Genomic DNA, 19,832 nt, shown 5'->3' with positions numbered 1-19,832 from the left:
TCTGTTAGCCAATCAGTTTTATATGTCCATAAACCAAATGCAGAAAGTGAAGAGGAACTAAAGAGCCTCTTGATGAGGGTGCGAGAGTGCATTAAAAAACTTGACTTGAAACTCAGCATTAAAAATGCTAAGATCATGGCATCTGGTCCCATAACTTCTTGGCAAATAAAAGGGGAAAAAGAAGAAACAGTGACAGATTTTCTTTTCTTGGGCTCCAAAATCACTGTGGACAGCAACTGCAGCTGCAAATTAAAAGACACTTGCTCCTTGGAAGGAAAGCTGTGACAAACCTAGACAGTACATTAAAATACAGATACATCATTTTGTCAGCAAAGGTTCACATAATCAAAGCTCTGGTTTTTCCGCTTAGTCATGTACAGATGCAAAATTTGGACCGAAAAGAAGGATGAGCACCAAAGAATTGATGTTTTTGAATTGTGGTGCTGGAGAAGATTCTTGAGGGTCCCTTGGACTACAAGGAAATCAAACCAGTCAATCCTAAAGGAAAACAACCTTGAATATTCATTGCAGGGACTGATGCTGAAGCTGAAGCTCCATTACTTTGTCCACCTGATGTGAAGAACTGACTCATTTGAAAAGATCCTGATGCTGGGAAAGGTTGAGGGCAGGAGGAGAAGGGGACGACAGAGGATGAGATGGTTGGATGGCATCACTGACTCAATGGACATGAATTTGAGCAAACTCAGGGAGATGGTGAAGGACAGAGGAGCCTGTCATGTTGTAGTCCATTGGGTTGCAAAGAGTCAAACATGACTTAGTTATATGGGTGACATGAGAAATAAATCATGTGGGTTAATTATAGGGAAAAACATACTGTTTCTTGCAGCTGAGAATGCCATCCCAGTCACTCTTGCTAAGCAGGTAATCCCTTTGCAGGATTTTCACTAGATATTTGCTAAAAAACACAGATGATGCAGCAGTCACATTGTAATTCTAGGACCAGAGTGTCAAAAATGAAAACAAATTTCTAGAGACAGTGGGGTGATGGAAGCAATGCAAGTTTGGTAGCTCGTAACTGGCACCATCAGCACCAGACCAGTTGGCAGCGTGGTTCTCCTGTGACCCTGGCTATTACCTAACTCACCCCATCCCTGCCTATTTCCCTTATCTGATTCTGTAGCCTTCCTGAATATTCTTTTAATGCCCAGTGTTCTTTAATTAAGGCCTTCATCTGTTTAATGCATCCAAGAAGGTAACCACAGGGCTTGGCAGCAGGAATTATTGTAAATCAAAGATATTCAGAAAATTAAGGAGAATCCAGGGTATGTTATTTAGAGTCAGTTGAGACTAAGTTCAGTTCATTTCAGTTGTTTAGTCGTGTCCGACTCTTTGTGACTCCATGGACTGCAGCACACCAGGCCTCCCTGTCCATCACCAACTCCCAGAGTTTACCCAAACTCACGTCCATTGAGTCAGTGATGCCATCCAACCATCTCATCCTCTGTTGTCCCCTTCTCCTCCTGCCTACAGTCTTTCCCAGCATCAGGGTCTTTTTAAATGAGTCAGATCTTTGCATCAGGTGGACAAATTATTGGATTTCAGCTTCAGCATCAGTCCTTCCAATGAACATTCAGGACTGATTTCCTTTAGGATGGACTGGTTTTATCCCCTTGCAGTCCAAGGGACTCTCAAGAGTCTTCTCTAACACCTCAGTTTAAAACCATCAATTCTTTGGTGCTCAGCTTTCTTTATAGTCCAACTCTCACATCCATACATGACTACTGGAAAAACCATAGCTTTGACTAGCTGGACCTTTGTTGGCAAAATAATGTCTCTGCTATTTAATATGCTGTCTCGATTGGTCATAACCTTTCTTCCATGGAGCAAGGGTCTTTTAATTTCATGGCTGCAGTCACCATCTGCAGTGATTTTGGAGCCCAAGAAAATAAAGTTTGCCGGTGTTTCCATTGTTTCTCCATCTATTGTCCATAAAGTGATGGGACTGAATGCCATGATCTTAGTTTTCTGAATGTTGTATTTTAAGCCAACTTTTTCACTCTCCTCTTTCACTTCCATCAAGAGGCTCTTTAGTTCTTTGCCTTCTGCCATAGGGTGTCATCTTCATATCTGAGGTTATTCATATTTAATTGAGACTAAAGGCAATGACAAAATGAATTCTAGTGAGCAATAATGGATGGGTATCTGGTAGGCCTTGATACACAATAGGGAATGACAAATTGATTTTTATTATCAGTTCTCCCTTGAAAGAAGCACCCACTGAAAAGAATGTTTAGAGAGCCAAACATCAGAAATGAAATTCAAGACTGCAGAGGAGAATGATTTACTCTAGCAGGATTGGAAATATTAGCAAAATAATTTGATAAGTTTAAATCCCCTTGTTGTTCTTGTTGATGTTGTTATGGCGGTTCATAGTCAGACAGCAAAGCAGAAGTTGCCTCTGCTTTCTCTGAAAGATTCCCTTATCTCTTAGAGCCACTGGACTAAGAGCCAAATCCAAGACACAGAGCTGACTTCTGTGGGTTGCCAAATTATGATGATAATTGAATTCACAGCCTCTCAAAGGACATTTAGGGATATGGAAAAAATGAAACTATAAGCTTCATAAAATTGGCTTATATGTGGAATCAGAGGATTGTGAATACCAAAACTCAATCCACTCTCACACTTCTTTGGCAGCAGAAGTGACACTTTTGCCAGTTCCCTGAAGCAGGTCCCAGCCTGGCTTGAAAATATTTAAAGTTTTGAGATATGGATATTTTTGATTCTTGGTTTCAATAAAATGGTCAGGGGCTTAGAAGAAACCTGACTGGATGGTTCATAATATGAGAGTTAGAAAAGAATTATGTGGGTGGAGCTCTTAGAATTGACTCCAAGTGTAGGAAAATCTGTGTTCTATGGAAATTTTCACAAAAATGGCCCCACTTCAAAGGAGGTTCTTGGTAAACAGAGTCACAAAATGTCTTTTGTAGCAATATCAGCTAGTATTTTTTCCAGCGACCCTGGAAAATACTTAATGAGATCATGAACAAATAAGTTAATTAAAGTCGCTTTAAGAATGTATAGAACATGTGGGCTCAGCTACATTGATCTCACTTATCCAATGGTACAGTTAACTGATATACTTCCTAGGACCAATGGCAGAGCTGAGACCCAATATGACAACGTATGCCAGGAGACCAGACAATCATCTTTTGGCATTTGGCCTTTTGCCACCATGGTGGAGGCAATAACTTACCCTTACTAAGAGTTATGTTCTCAGTTTGGTTTTGCTTTTTCTACCTTCCTGATTAACTGCTTGTTTATTTGGCTGCACTGGGGCTTGTCGCAGCACACAAGGTCTTCATTGCCCCACAGGGATTCTCCAGCCATGGCACGAGGGTTTAGTTGTCTTACTTCCCTGCCCAGAGATTGAACTGGTTGGGGAACTGGTCAGTGTCCACTGTGTTATAAAGTAGATTCTTAACTACTGGACCACCAGGGAAGTCTCTACATATTTTAAAATGATAATAAGAATAAACACTTTTATTAGTCTCTTGGATCTTCCATAACAAGGTATTAATACCATTGACTTGGAAGCCTAAACAACAGAATTTGATTTTCACATCATTCTACAGACTAAAAAGTTCAAGACCATTGACCAGCAAGATTCAGTTTCTATTGAGAGCTATTGATCTTTCTAACTTGCAGATTGTCACCTTCTTGCTAGATCTTTACATGACTTAGAAAGAGAGAGAGAGAGAGTTCTTGTCTCCGTATTTTCATAAAGACGCGAATCCTGTAAGATTAAGGTCACACCTTTATTAGTGCATTTAACCTTAACCTAAAGACCTTGTCTCTAAATATAGCCACTTTTATGGTTAAGGCCTCAGCATCATTTTGAGGGGACACCATTTAGTTATAGCACCACTCAACTTTGTTGTTAACCTAGGAATTCCCTTTTCCATTTAGCAAAGAAGCATACAAACACATAAATAAAGGAATGAATAAATAAAGGTAATGTATTGATGCACATTATTATTGTGGGTCACTTATTCATAACTCAGAAGCACCTGACCATACAGAATGCTTAATGTCTGTGTTATGGTACAATTGTCAGATGTCACCTCGAGATGACAATTGTCAGATGTCACCTTGAGATGTCCAACTGTGGTACAATTGTCAGATATTACCTTGAGATGGCTTCCTGGGCGGCACTAGTGGTAAATAAGCCACCTGCCATTGCAGGAGATATAAGAGACATGGGTTTCAATCCCTGGGTTGGGAAGATTCCCTGGAGGAGGGCATGACAACCCACTCCAGTATTCTTGCCTGGAGAACCCCATGGAGAGAGGAGCCTGGTGTGCTAAAGTTCATGGGGTCTCAGATTCAGACCCAACTGAAGAGATTTAGCACACATGCACCTCAAGATAAAAATATTATGCTTTGAACCACAACTGATTTATGGTATGGTTTCTCCTGCATCCAGTATTCATAAATCCAAGAACCGAGTGATAGAAGTGGAGGTGTAACTTCTTCCTATTACAAAACGATCTACTCAAAATATCTGCTTCCTTTCCCCATGATGCTGGACTTTCAGTTCAGAAGTTTCATTACACAGGGAGAAAACCATCCCAGTGGACATAGCAGCTCCCAGTTCTAGGAAATTGGAAGCTAAATTACCACTGGCCAATTTGGGACTTCATGACAGCAGCTGAACTGAACAAAAAGGGTTTAACAGTGTCGTCTGGTATGATTGATCCCAACCATCAGAGTGAGATAGGATTGCTTCCATATAGTGGGGACAGGAGGAACATAGCTACAACCCAGGGTTCCAGAACTATCTCGTTCAGTGCTAAAAGTCAGTGAAATTCTATAGCAACTCTCCACATATGGGGCCAACAAAAAGTCTAAAACAAAGGTTCAAATCAACTCACTCAACAAAGAGTAGCAACAGGCTGAGATCCTGATTGAAAATAAATGAAAATTAAAACAGGCTGGCTAGTTGAGGAGGAAAGTTGTAAATTCTAAATACAGGCTTATGAAAAGCTCTGGAATGTGTATAACCCATATCTTCCTCTGTAGAGTGTGTGTGTGTGTGTGTGTGTGTGTGTGTGTTGGATGGTTTGATTTAAATCTGCCTGAAATCAAAATCACAATTGTAAACTAGAAGCCTAGTCATTCTAGACTCTGTCCAATCCTAGGACTTAGCACTGCATTCCAAACGATGCTAAGTTTCACAGAAAAACTGATGCTGTTGAAAAGCTGCCAACGGAGCATATACCCCAAGTTGTTTCAAGTGGGTCAAAATGTTTGCACTGAATCTTCAGTATTTTCTTACCTGATTCCAGCAGATGACAACAGCATAAACATAGGAGTTGAGTAGAGATTCAGAGAAATTTACTAGATTGCTCATGAACAAACCATTTCTCTAGGAAAATGAACCTAAGTTGTTGGTTTCAGGAGTATTTGGCTCTAACCAGTTGGAATAACTGTTTTTAGATAATTATAACAGTAAAGGGGCTTCCTTGGCATCTCAGTTGTTAAAGAAACCACCTGCACTGCAGGGGACCCAAGCTCAATCCCTGTGATGGGACGATCCCCTGGAGAAGGGAATGGCAAGACACTCCGGTATTCTTGCCTGGAGAATGCCAAGGGCAGAGGAGCCTGGTGGGCTACAGCCCATGGGGTCCCAAAGAATCAGGCGCAACTGAGCAACTAAAACTTACTTACTTAGAAGCCTCTTACACATGTGGGAAACCTTAAACAGCTTTCAAGGTTCTGATTCATGGATTAATTTGTTGGTTCTCCCAAGAAGAAGGCACCTATTCACATGATTTTATTTGTCATATTGATGATGAAGATCAGGCAGATTGCAATCATGATCACAAAGTTTATACACAGAGCAACTTGAACTGGAATATGTGGTTCAAAGCCTATATCATTGATGGAATTCTAGACATACTGAAAAACACTATAATCGACCCTTATAAACAAAATCAGGCAACTCTGATAGCTTTGTGTCGCAAGTCTTCCAAAGGTACCCTTAAAGTGAAGTATTAGAATATTCATAATTTATGGAACAGCAATGAAAAAGCAAAACTGATGGCAACTTGTTATGTACCTCTTCTCTTTCTAGATTGGATGCTGAATCCCTTAGTGGGATTATACTTTAAAATAGAACTTTATTTTACACTGGAGTGCGGCTGATTAGCAATGCTGTGACAGTTTCAGGTGGACAGCCATGGGCATCAGTCACACACGTACATGTATCCATCCTCCCCTAAGCTCCCTCCCCTCCAGGCTGCCACCCAACACTGAGCAAGTCCCATGTGCCATACGGCAGGTCCTCATTGGTTATCTGTTTTAAATATGGCAGTGTGCACATGCCCATCCCAAACAGGGTTATACTTTGGGCATTAAAAAAAGATATTGCTTTAACTTCACTCCTCCATAATGACACCACTAATCTTTTTCTCTAATTAAAAATAAATCATTCCATCATGTTTTGAAAGTTATATTTAAAAAACAAGCTAGCAACTCATATATTTGAGGAAATCTCTCTAGAGTTGTCCCTTTTAGAGTCACTTCATGGACCAATTGCAATATTTCTCCAGCAAAACATTTAATGGTTATTAGGTACCCACTCTAGTTTAAATTCGAGGATGCAAAAAGCTATTGCTGATATCCTTTTTTTTTTTTCTGTATGAAAATTCTGGAAACAGAAGAAACCCTATCCTTACCTCCAAATTCTAGAGCAGACATTATACTGAACTCTGAGATCAGATAAGTATTAATAAAATAGTAAGATGAAAAGGAACAAATATTTGCACTGTAAATCCTTTAATTCTCAAAGTGAACAAGCTAAAAACATATTAATAAAGAACAAGAAAGATAAAAATTCATAAGCAGTAATGCTTCATCTTTCTTTGTGGGAATAGTTCCTTTTCCCTTTCAACTGACTCAAATATAAAATGCTTTTCTTTAACTGTGCATCCATATTGATTTTGCTTTATGATCCATGCATCTTCTCTGTGACTTCATTCCCCTCACTAAGACCATAGATAAGTTAAAACCCATCCATTCTCTAAAGTAGTTTCAATTTTCATGATGGATCAGCACAGCTTTTGACCAGAATACCAACAGTAATTCTCTTCTTTGTCTCTTTGGACAAGTAATTGTATTAGTGTTATAAAAAAACAACTCTTGCTAATCCACATTGTTCTTTTCAAAACCAGAGGTTTAAGATTTTATGTTAGATGTTGACTGACCATGCATCTCAAATGCCCTTTTATTACATTGAAAAAGTTCATGCGGTGGTACTCATATATGAACTCCACACCTTGGAAAACAATCCAGCTGAAAAGATAGCATAGAGGCCTGGGTGAGACCTGCATTAACTAGGCATTCTGAGGCTGCCGAACGTTTACATTTTTAGCACATCTAATTAACCTTGTAGGTATTACATTCCACTCAATTCAGGGAAACTCATACACATGCATGAAAAAATCATTGCCACTGTGGAATGGTGAGTGTTTCACACTTATACCCCTAGAGGCTGTTTTCTTTTTTTCAGAATTAAATATGCATCAAGCTGCATATTTGAATCCATCTGAAACTTTTCCAATACTTCCTTTTCCTTCATGCTTTTTCACTTTTAACTCCTAGTGAGAATATAGGAAATGGAGACTGTGAAGAATCACAGAAGAAAAATTCTGACCATAGTTTCAACCACAAACATAAAGAAATCATAGTTTTTACATTTCATGGGACTTGGTTTTAATCAAATTCAGTACTTGTAGACACATCCCTCCATTTCTAGCCCAGGAAGCAATACCCAGTGTTCACTTAATGAGTAAAATTTTCAAAGTAAAATATGCATTCAATATATTACCTTAAAACATAGAGTACAAATAATATTGTATGCTTCTAGGAAAACCTTTTTCATAATCTGGTACTTCCCTAAAGTGACTCTCAAAAATGTAAATGATCATTTGGAAAATTCCTCTCCTACGTGCTGAAAACCTTTTCAAGTCAACCTGGGGTTCAAAATTAGACTTAATAAATGACGGTCTTGTTTTCTTATGAATTTCAGTCCAAAGAAACAATGTTGTCTAAAACTATACATAAAACTGATTATAGCATGCTAATAATTAAAAATAAATACATTTCAAATAAAAACTACTTAATTTCCTTAAGCAAAAACAATAGTTCAATCACTCTGGTGATTTCAACACTTTAAAAAAACCAGCTAAGACCAAGTGCATGACTAATTCAATTGGCTATGCAAAAATATTATATTTCAGATGGTCACAACTTAGTCACAAACTACACCAATAGGGATAAATAGCCTCTGTATACACCAACTAAATAGAATATAAAGCAATTTTCCATGAATAAAATGCAAAATCTGCACATAAAATCAAGCAGGGAGTAATAAACTGATCGGAGCTTTGGTGTTGCTCTTTTATGTTTGCTTTTGTTCTGGTGGTTTGTCTTTATTTAACTCTCGGTAGGGAATTTCAACCTCTCTGGTTACCCACATTTTAGTCTAGAAGCTAATATCATTTTTTTTTTCTCCAGTTGCCTTTAAAGATATCAAGATTAAACAGATGATGTTAATATTTCCCAGAAACAATGAATAACACAAATACTTTTCAACAAATACATTAAAATAGAGGGAACAAAAGAGAGAAGAGGCTATATAAAACTGAAAGCAGGCAAGACATTTTTCTCCCAATCATAATGTGAAAAAGTACTCTCTCCAGATTTTAGAGAAAAAAATTTCTAAGAGGTAGACTATGTCTGTTTCCTTTCTTTGGCAGCAGTTTTCTTTTTCTCCTTCCTTCACTGTTTTTCTAAGATAGATCCAGTGAGCACTCCAGAGAAGTAACCCTTACATTCTGCAGATACCATATTATACACACAGCAATTTGCATGACATTTTTTTTTTGTGATTGCAATTTACTTTTTAAAAATGAAAATTGTATAATTACTGCCAAAAAATGTTCTTCATGTGTAACAGCAAAATATTCACAAAAGTGCTATAAATTTTGCAGAATATTGGGCTTACAGATTAAAAAAAAAAAGTATATTCTGTTATACAAATCCTTTATATGGAAGAAAACTATATTGGGTTGAAGAGCCTTGGAGTTAGGAATTTCTAGGTTGTAATTACTGCCCAGAGTAACACCCCCACTCATCAAAAACTGTTGTAGAGGGTAAAAAAATGTTCCCTCTCTGATAGATTGCCAATTATATCAATTAGATCAAAAATAATGTCAGAAAATCTAAAATAAAGCATTCAAATCTGCTTGAAATACAGTCAATAAAGCATCAGAAAAATCACATCTATGCTCATAATCAATTTTAAAAATCATGAAAATATAGCCTTTGGTAAATACATACATACACAAACTGCATACACTATATACCCTTTTTCTTGACAAATTTATATGATTAGATAGAAGTAGAAAAATGAATTCTTCCAAAGCAGTGTTGTCATAAGCATTAAAGTCAGCAAAGTAAAAGCTAAACGTCCCTGAATACCTGCTGTGTGCCAGTCTCTGTGTTTAGCATGTGATGAAGATCAGACCATTTATAATCCTCAGTTGGAAGGCGTGAATAGCATCTCTACAGAGAAGAGGAGCTTCTCAGCTCCTAGCTGAGCTATTTCAAATCCTAAAAGATGATGCTATTAAGATGCTGCACTCAATATACCAGCAAATTAGGAAAAGCAGTGGCCACAGGACCAGAAAAGGTCAGTTTTCATCCCTGTCCCAAAGAAAGTGAAAAGTGAAAGTCACTCAGTCGTGTCTGACTCTTTCCAACCTGGGTTCAATCTCTAGTTTGGGAAGGCAGCTGTGTAGTCCACAGGGTTGCAAAACATCAGTTGAGCTGACATTCATACGTGACAGCAGATACTAGAGAATGGGGAGCAGTAGCCGCCTTGCATGGATCATGCGCTCTCTTATTTGCCATCATCTTCAACATTTCCTATCAACTTCCATCACCAAAACCTTATCAGTTATCATTTACCATCACTGCAGACTGAATGAATGCTTGTGTTCCTTTGAAATCCATATGTTTCAATCTCAGCCCCCCAAAGTAATAGGAATTGAAGGTAGGATCTTTGAGAGGTGATTAGGAGATCCCATAAAGTGACCAATAGCTTTAACAAATTAAGAGACCAGAGGGCTCCCCCGTGGCTCAGCGGTAAAGAATCCGCCTGCAATGCAGGAGCCGCAGGAGATGCAGGTTCGATCCCTGGGTTGGGAAGATCCCCTGGAGGAGGACATGGCAACCCACTCCAGCATTCTTGCCTGGAGAATCCCACGTACAGAGGAGCCTGGCGGGCTACAGTGTACAGGGTCACAAAGAGTTGGACGCAACTGAAACGACTTAACATTCATGCCCAAGAGACCAAAGCTGTCTCTCTGCCACTTGAGGGTACAGCAAGGAGGCCATCCACAAGCCAGGAAGAAGGCTTTGACGAGGACTCATCCATGCTGGCTCTTAATTTTGGACTTCTGGCTTCCAGAACTGGAAACCACCAAGTTTATGGTATTTATTTCCTATAGTAACCCAAGCTAACTAAGATAGTGTTCACCTCTCAGTCGTGTTCCACTCTGCTATGCCATGGCATGTAGCCCACCAGGTTCCTCTGTCCATGGAATTCTCCAGTCAAAAGTACTAGAGTTGGTAGCCATTCCCTTCTCCAGGGGCTCTTCCTGACCCAGGGATTGAACCCAGGTCTCCTGCATTGTGGACAGATTCTTTACGGCCTGAACCACCAAGGAAACCCATCTAAGATAACCATCCTGCTTTTCTTTTACCTTTTATTCACTGGGCCTGGATTCCTATGAGTTTTGCATTTGGGACCCCATATTTTGAAGGAGGCTTTGGCTTAAGTGTCTGAGAAGGGATTGTGTTTGATGTGCAAAGTGATAGATATCTCATTAAAAATGACTACAAGAAATATTTTTTACACTCACAAGCAGTCTTAGGCTTGAAGAAGATTAAAGTGTGAAGGAGAGTTTGGTGAGATATAGAAGTTAGAATGTGACTTGAAGTCAGAGGGTAAAGGGTCTGGAAGGCCAATTTTATGTAATAGACATGGGGAAGCAATCAAAGCAATTTAAAGAGGTGAGGGAAAGGACCACAACTATGGTATGGGAAAATCAATCTAGAAGTTGTGTAACAGTGAATTAGGTGGGGACAGAGGCAGAGATGGAAAGCATCTTTGTGAAGCAGCCATTTTTTTACTTTGTTATCAGTCTTTGCCCAAAGACCAATCTGATTGTTCTTATGGCCGTTGGGCCATTGTCTTTGTCCTATTTAAATATGTCACAGAATTTGAAGCTCTACATTTATTTATCACTGTGGTTGAAGGATAGAACTCCAAGTTTTCATTTGTTTAAGGGAAACACAGTCAAGCTGGTATTCAAGTTCATATCCAAGTTCCCTAGGCAGTTTGGTTGCCAAGACTGTTCTGGAAATCTTGCAAGCTCTGTTCTGTGGCATTTAGCACTGCTGCTTTCAATCTTGGCTGGAAACCATAAAAATAATATTTCATTCATTATGCTATAGACGAGGCCCTTAGAGCTTCATACTTGAAAGAGGGGATATTATGCAGATAGCATCACTCCTATGCACAGCAGACACCAGATTGACACAGTTAAATTATGACTTAGGGAATATTTTTAAATGGTAGAATTACTTTATCACCAAAGAACTATGGAGGTCTTAGTTACATCTTCTAAGTGACTGACTGAGAAGTAAATTATCCAAACTAGTAAGAGTGGGAAGACACTTCAGCTCATTCCCAAACAAACTTTGTACTTACTCTGAATAATAAACTGAGTTGGTATCTTTCACTAGAAACTCCCAAATCACAACAAACCGAGGGAATATTACTCTACTGATTACATTTCAGAAAACAGAGTTAGAACTGGAAAACTCAAAAGCAGCACTGGTGAATGCTCCCCAATGTCAAATGCATTCAAAATGCCCAACTGCTTCAATAGAAATGAAGAAGCAAATAAACAATAATACTTTACTTACACATTGCACATTGGCAGAGACATCGTATTACCCTTCTACTTCACACATATATATCTTGATTCCACTGAGAGAAATTTAGTAGTTAGTGACAGTGTTACAGCTAAAAGGATGATGTTGTTGTTGTTTAGTGGCTAAGTAGTGTCCGATTCTTTTCCAACCTCATGGACTGTAGCCCATCAGGTTCCTCTGTCCATGGGATTTACCAGGTAAAAATACTGGAGTGGGCTGCCATTTTCTTCTCCAGAAGATCTTCCCAATCCAATGATAGAACCTGCATCTCCTGCATTCCAGGCAGATTCTTTACTTCTGAGCTACCAGGGAAACCCCCCCAAAAAAGTTAGGATATATTTAATACTGGAACTCTATCTATTTATCTGGCCATACCCTGCATTTTATTTTCATCCTATTATCTACTGCTTTCACCAGACTTCTAGACCAAAGGTTCTCTGCTGACAACATAAAGAGAAATGGCATTAATTGTTCTAAAGATGCTTTTCAGCAATTTTTTAAATAATGCTTTATTTGTGAAGAAACAGTTCAGCATATGAACATTAAACTGCATATTTCCAGGAGCTGCTGTACACTATATCTTGCTGATTCTTTCACCTTTCCCACTGAGCCTCTAGTGATGCCTGGCATAGCAATTACTTTCTGGTTACAGCATGGATGGCCTCATCCAACCCTCACAGAAACCCTGAGGGGGGACCTAAGCACAGAGACTTGGCTGACCTGCCCAAGGTCACCCAGCCGGAGTGCGTTAGAACCTGTGTTAGAACCTGAACCTCTCTTCTGCTCCTGCGCTTAATCACTGTGCAATATCGGCTTAGACGGAGAGAGAAGTGAACTCATGGAACCAGAATCTGTGGATTTTTATCCATAACCTTGCCTGTCTCTCCTTGGGATGCCATACCATCTGTCATGTGTCATTTCAGTCCCTAAAGAACGAATAGTCAATGCAACTATTTTATATTCTTGCTGGACAGGAGACCACATCTGCTAGGAAAGGACTCAGAGCAGTTGCCATCAGTTAGGTTTCTGCTCTGTGGATTAAATCTGACCAAAAGCAGAAGATAATGGAATCCTCTCCCCAAATCCTGCACTGTTGTGTTATTTTAAGATACAATTTGTTTTGAAGAAAAAAAAAAAAAAAGCCCTAAAAAAGATGCCTGGAGGCCAAAAATATTCTGAAAAGGACTTAATGTCTGCACTGAGACTTTAAACTTATGTGATATAAACAAAATGCAAAATTAGCCGATTGTATTTGCATTCTGGCTCAATGGACATGAGTTTGAGCAAACTTCAGGAGACAGTGGAAGACAGAGGAGCCTGGCATGCTGCAGTCCACGGGGTCGCAAAGAGCTGGACATGGCTTAGTGACTGAACAAAAACCACACATTTTCATTCACATAGGAAAAGAAGAAACTCTCTCAGATCTTGGACAGACTGGTCACTCAAAAGGTCTTAGATCCACCAGTGATTTGGCTAATCAGCTTGAGAATTAAACCCTGGCATGCTCAGAAGGGGAGAAATGCTGCTTTTTAGAAACACAGGAAAATCTGGAAAAGGGAAAAGGAGATTGTGAGACACAAATGGTGTCTTGATTCAGCTTTAACAGTCTGTCTTATTCACACAGTCTTCCTCAGAGATTTGATATTTGCCTTCTTACTGAAAGAAATGCACAGTTGTATTAATAAAAGGAAAAGATAGCCTTTAAATATTTTGTAGGGAAAAATACAGCAAGGAGATATAAAGTTAGCTTTAGGAATCTTGCGGATGTTTTAAGTCATTATTATAATGTAAATACCCACTGCTATACAAAAAGCAAGAAAAGACAGTAAAGTATAGCAAAAAACATGTAGGTGTTGGAATCATGCTGTCTTAGCCAAATTCTAATTTCCCTAAATGTTATTTCTAAAATAAGTGTTCATCTTACAGCATTTCTATGAAAAGCAATGAAATATCCACAGATCATCATGCTTTGGAAGAGGTAACATAGTTATATTAAGAGCAGGGCCTTGGGAGATGCACTGTGTTCAAATCTGACTTTGTTCTCTCCTCAGCTGTGTAAGTTGAGAGAAGTTATTTCATAATCCTGGACCTATAAAATCATGTTGATGATCGTAGCTGTTGTTTAGTCACTCAGTTGTGTTTATCTCTTTACAGCCCCATGGACTACAGTATTCCAGGATTCCCTGTCCTTCGCCATCTCAGAGCTTACTCAAACTCATGTCCATCGAGTTGGTGATGCCATCCAACTATCACATCCTCTGTTGTCCCCTTCTCCTCCCGACTTCAATCTTCCCCAGCATCATGGTCTTTTCCAATGAGTCAGTTCTTCACATCAGGTGGCCGAAGTATTAGAGTTTCAGCTTCAGCATCAGTCCTTCCAATGAATATTCAGGACTGATCTCCTTTAGGATGGACTGGTTGGATCTCCTTGCAGCCCAAGGGACTCTCAACAGTCTACTCCATCACCACAATCCAAAATCATCAATTCTTCAGTGTTCAGTGTTCTTTATGTCATGTACATCCATACATGACTACTGGAAAAACCATAGCTTTGACTATACCAACCTTTGTAGGCAAAGTAATGTCTCTGCTTATTAATATACTGTCTAGGTTTGTCATATCTTTTCTTCCAAGGAGCAAGGGTCTTTACCTTCATAACTGCAGTCACTCTCTGCAGGGAGTTTGGAACTCAAGGAAATAAAGTCTGTCACTGTTTCAATTGTTTCCCCATCAATTTGCCATGAAGTAAAGCTGATCACAGGGCTCTCCTGATAGCTCAGTCGGTAAAGAATCCACCTGCAATGCAGGAGACCCCAGTTCAATTTCTTGGTCAGGAACATCCACTGGAGAAGGGCTAGGCTACCCTCTCCAGTATTCTTGGGCTTCCTTTGTGGCTCAGCTGGTAAGGAATCTGCCTGCAATGCAGGAGTCCTGTGTTCAATTCCTGGGTTGTGAAGATCCCCTGGAGAAGGGAAAGGCTTCTTTCAGTGGGAGAAGGGAATACCCACTGCAGTATTCTGGCCTGGAGAATTAGCTCATGGATCACAGCCTTGTCTAACTCGATGAAACTATGAGCCACGCCGTGTAGGGTGACCCAAGATGGACAGGTCATGGTGGAGAGTTCTGACAAAATGCAGTTCCCTGGAGAAGTGGCAAACCGCTTTAGTATTCTTAACTCGAGAACCCCATGAATAGTGTGATGATCATAGTATCTTCCACATAAGATTATTATGAGGTTTTAATGAGTAACCAGTTGTAAAGTGATTGGAACAGGGCCCAGATCAGAGTAAATAATATGTAAAAATTGACAAAACAAATAGTGCGTTGGTTATCAACTGTCTGATATTCATTTCCTCTCATTCCAGTTACAGCATTTCATTTTTGCTTTCAATAATGCCATCACCTGTCTTTGAATATAGTCTTCGAAGTAGTCAATCTAAGCGCTTCAACCATCTCTAACTGAGAGTTGGGAATGTGACCCAAGCTAAGCTAATCAGGTACTCCATCCCTGGAATTTGACTCATTAGCAGATACTACACAGATTGTGTTGAAATTTATTCATCCTGATGACTGCACCCTAAAGGTACTCTCCATTAATTTCTCACTTCAGGATTTCCAAGTTTGCCTTTGTGTCTGCCCACTCCAAAATGTGTTTTGTTACTTTATCCATCAATTCTACTAGCCAACCTCTATCTTTTTGATAAATCAGCCCCTATTTGCTTTGTTTGCTTCACTTAGTTTCTATTATTTTTCATCAAATAACCCCCACCTGTGTTTGTGCATACAACAGTGGGCGCACAATAAAATTTTATTCATTATTAGAATTAAAGTAATCATCCTAAGCGCTTCCCAGGCGGCGCCAGTTGTTTAAAAAAAATCTGTCTGCTGAAGCAGGAGACTTATGAGAGGTGAGTTTGGTTCCCGGGTCAGGAAGATCCCCTGGAGGAGGGCACGGCAACCCTCTCCAGTATTCTTGCCTGGAGAATCCCATGGACAGAGGAGCCTGGAGGGCTACAGGCCATGGGGTTGCAAAGAGTCAGACAGGACTGAAGTGACTGAGTATGCACGCATGCAATCATTCTAAATTGTTCCTGTGCTCAGGTCATGAGCTGTGATCATTTAAACTGTTGAAATGATACAGTTCTATGTCACGGCTACTCCCACCTGTGGCAAGCAAAAGGATAAATATGCAATTATAATCTGCAAGGTTGGAAATGTGTATGACTGGAGAAGGATATCTCCTTAGTGACCAGTCCTAGTCATGGAATATAAAAGATGAACCTCGTCCATTAAAACCCAAGGTTGAGAGGTCCTTTGTCAAATGTAATGTTGAAGAAGAAATAGATAACTTGTAGAAGAGTACATATATGCAGTATGATTCAATTTATGTGCCGTTCAAAAGCATTCAAAACTTAACATTTTACTTATATAAAAAGGAGAGAGTGATTTAGGAACCAGGATGTGCACATAGGAGATGACAACATTTTAGGTAATGTTCTGTTTTCTTAAAGTTGATGATAGCCATCTGGTTGATCATAGCTATCTATTCATTTTATAAGTATTGTTTATATTTTATGCTATATTATCTATGCACATTCTTTCAAATAAATAAAACAGTTTTTAAATAAGAGGGGAAAAAAAAGAACAAGATTGGCTCTTCATTTCCTTTCAGTCTCAGAGATGCATAGAATTAAAAAAAAAAACTTTCGGAGATTGAAGGAAGCGAAATCATCAACACTTCACGTGCTCTTGATTCTGCTAATATGTCCCTCACCTTCCTGATAAAAGATAGAAGGGGATTCATCAGAGAACAAAGTGCAGTGTGTCTGTATAATCTGAGAATGACTAATTGGACTTTGAGAAATATACAGCAAAATAAATGCCTAGTTGTTAACGTTTCAAACTCTAATTCAAAGTAAATAACTTCAGACGGAGAAGTTAGGGCTCATGTGCCTAGGGATTTGGAGAGAAAAAAGAAGCCTTTTCTGGACTGGTTAAATCATTATTCAAAAATTATCAGCAAATCTATAGAGACAGCAGGTACACTGGTGGTCACCTAGCGTGCCTTCTATACACGAGGCATGCTAGTTCTGTGAGAAGATGGTGTGGGAAGTGATTGCTAACAGGTACAAGGCTGCTTGGGGAAAATGATGAACATGTTCTAAAATTGTATTATATGATGATTGCACAACTCTGTACATATACTAAAATCACAGAATTCTTCACTTTAATCAGGTAAACTTTAGTATAATATAGTATGAAAATTACTCCTCAATATGCTGTCTAAGAATTGTCTGAATACCCATATTTTGAGCGGTTGGAAATCTGTAGCTAGTCTGAATGAAAGTTAGCTTGGGTGGGTTAGGGACGCCCAGAACAAGATAGAAAACATAAAGATTAGTAAAATGCATACAGAGCAGACTCTTAGGTCATATCAGACAGCTAACGGAAACCAGAGGCTGCATTACAAAGGAGAAGTGGGCCTGGGTTGGAAAGAAATGAGCCCTGGATGAAGCAGGAGCAGGTTCAATTCAGCTTGTCACCGTTGTCGACTGGGTGTCGTGGTCTAGGGAACATTTCTTGATGAGACATAGTGCCCCTGTGTGATCTACCTATCTGGTGCAGGCTAAGAGCTTATTTAAGCCAAACTGGATTGTTAAGAACACGCTCTGTAATGTCTCATTTCCTTATCTCACTTTTAGTTTTTTGCCATTCCCAACATGTTCTCTGAATGTGCCTACACAGACCACACACCTGGCTGTCACGTGTGTGTTTGGCCAGTCAATGGAAACATGAGGTTAGGTGATAAATGCCTTGTTTCCTTTATGCCATGATGTGCACGTGGCTGGCAGCTCTCATTGTGAAGGACAAGGCCCTGTTGATAATTATAGAACATTAATTCATTGCAAACTTAAGGGAACCTAGGATAGAAAAAGAATGAGAATTTTAAAAACTGATATCCAAGAAGAAAACAGTTGAAATTAGAATTTTCAGTTATCCTAGAATTTGTAAATTCTGCGGCTACTCACTAGAATTTTTTTTTTTTTCCAAAGCTTAAGGACAATTCAAACACAGCCCACTTCAAAAGCTCTCAGGCATTTTTTTTTTTTTTTTCCTGCTATCATGCTTGTGATCAATGGCACTTCACACAACTCACATTTTATGGAACATGTGCATATAAGCTGTTGGGTAAAGGCAATTTCCACCACTTCTCCTTTCAGAGGAAGCATGGAAGAGAATTGACCAACACTGTAGAAATGTTCTAAATATGTTTATAGTGACATATGAATCATTAAGAGAAGTTAATTCCTATCAGTAAAAATTAATTTGAAATGTCCCCCATGATTGACTGTTGTACACACAAATCATACACACACACACACACTTCAGAGAACCTCCAAAATGGTTTCCTCTCACAGATTTATAGATGAGAAGAGAGAAGAGTCAGAGATTTTAGACATTTTGCTCAAGCATTATCAGTCTAAATTAAAGTTGAATGTTTCCAAGATTAAGGGGGTCTCCCACTGCAGTCCCCACCTCCTTTGGACCAGTGAATGTCCAAACTGAATGTGCACAGGAATCTCAAGTCAACTTGGGAAACTTGTCAAAATCCAGAATCTCGCTTTGTGTTATATGGTTCCACCTATATTTGAAAGCACCTCTAAAAATGTCAAAGCATTTAGATAGACTAATAGCTTTTTGGTACCATGACACCTATGAAATCAATATATTGTAAATGCAATTTTATAAGCAAGAATGCAATATGCCTTATGTTATACAGTAAATGATAGATCAAGAATTCACACTGGGGATCTGTAGCCCTAAATCTTATGTCCTTGACCCCTGAGCATTTTCTCCTTGGTAGAAGCACATGTTCTATGAATGATTCCTTCTGAAATCTAAGAGGAGATTGCAACTGTAATTTTTCCAAATATCCTCTTATTTCACTTCTTTTTCATTCTCTGTCAGAGATTTTTCTTGACATGTTTTCTGTTTTTCAGTATGACCCTATGGTAACTTTTACAATCAGTCTCCACCGGGGACCCTTTCAAGGTAAAGTCGTATTTTCTCCTCTAGGTTATTTACATCTCTCCATTGCCTTCAAATCTCTTCAGTCCTTTAGTCATGGTACATTAAACACATTATACTCCCATAGTTTACTTATAACTATTAATTTCTCTTTTAATCACACTTACTGTTTCCCTAGAACATATCTGAACTTCTTAGCCTCGTATTTGTATCAGAATTATTTGCAGGAACTCCAGTGCTCACAGGCACAAGTTTCCCACCTCTGACTTTGTACAGCAAACACTTCTTTGCTCTTTTCAAGTTCCTTTAAAAATAATGGATATTAAAGCCCTCCAAACTAAATATATTTATTAATTTGCTTTTTTAAAGTTTTAAGATAAAGAAATAATAAAGGGAAAAGAGAGAGGGAACCCATTTTGAAGAATGACTTACTAGAACTACAAAAATGCAATATTTATTTGGTCTTGCCCAGTGGATAAGCATTAAAGAATTCACATGCAATACAATGGGTTCAATTGTATTGATGGGAGACATGGGCTCAATCCCTGGGCCGGGAAAATCCCCTGGAGAAGGAAATGGCGACTCACTCAGTATTCTTGCCTGGAGAATCCCATGGACAGAGGAACCTGGTGGGTTACAGTCCATGGGGTCGCAAAAGCATGGACATAACTTAGCAAGTAGACAACAACAATAATATTTAGCTGCATATTATTTTATTGGGATCTTGGAAAAAATTAAAAAATATATGTACACTATTCCTAATTTTTCTATGT

The 19,832-nt window shown here is 39.0% G+C and overlaps 1 long non-coding RNA gene across 1 annotated transcript; it reads right to left on the bottom strand.

Moving 5' to 3' along the window:
* Window positions 1-213: 213 nt before the first annotated feature.
* On the bottom strand, window positions 214-19,301 carry LOC122705559. Its single transcript, XR_006344136.1, has 4 exons — window positions 19,291-19,301; window positions 19,014-19,020; window positions 11,388-11,394; window positions 214-353 (listed from the first exon to the last, which is right to left on the bottom strand). It is a non-coding gene; the product is annotated as an uncharacterized LOC122705559 (long non-coding RNA).
* Between the last annotated feature and the right edge of the window lie 531 nt (window positions 19,302-19,832).

This window comes from Cervus elaphus, chromosome 12 (assembly GCF_910594005.1).
Source record: "Cervus elaphus chromosome 12, mCerEla1.1, whole genome shotgun sequence".
In the NCBI taxonomy this organism is placed as follows: Eukaryota; Metazoa; Chordata; class Mammalia; order Artiodactyla; family Cervidae; genus Cervus; species Cervus elaphus.
This window is presented reverse-complemented; position numbering and strand designations above follow the sequence as displayed.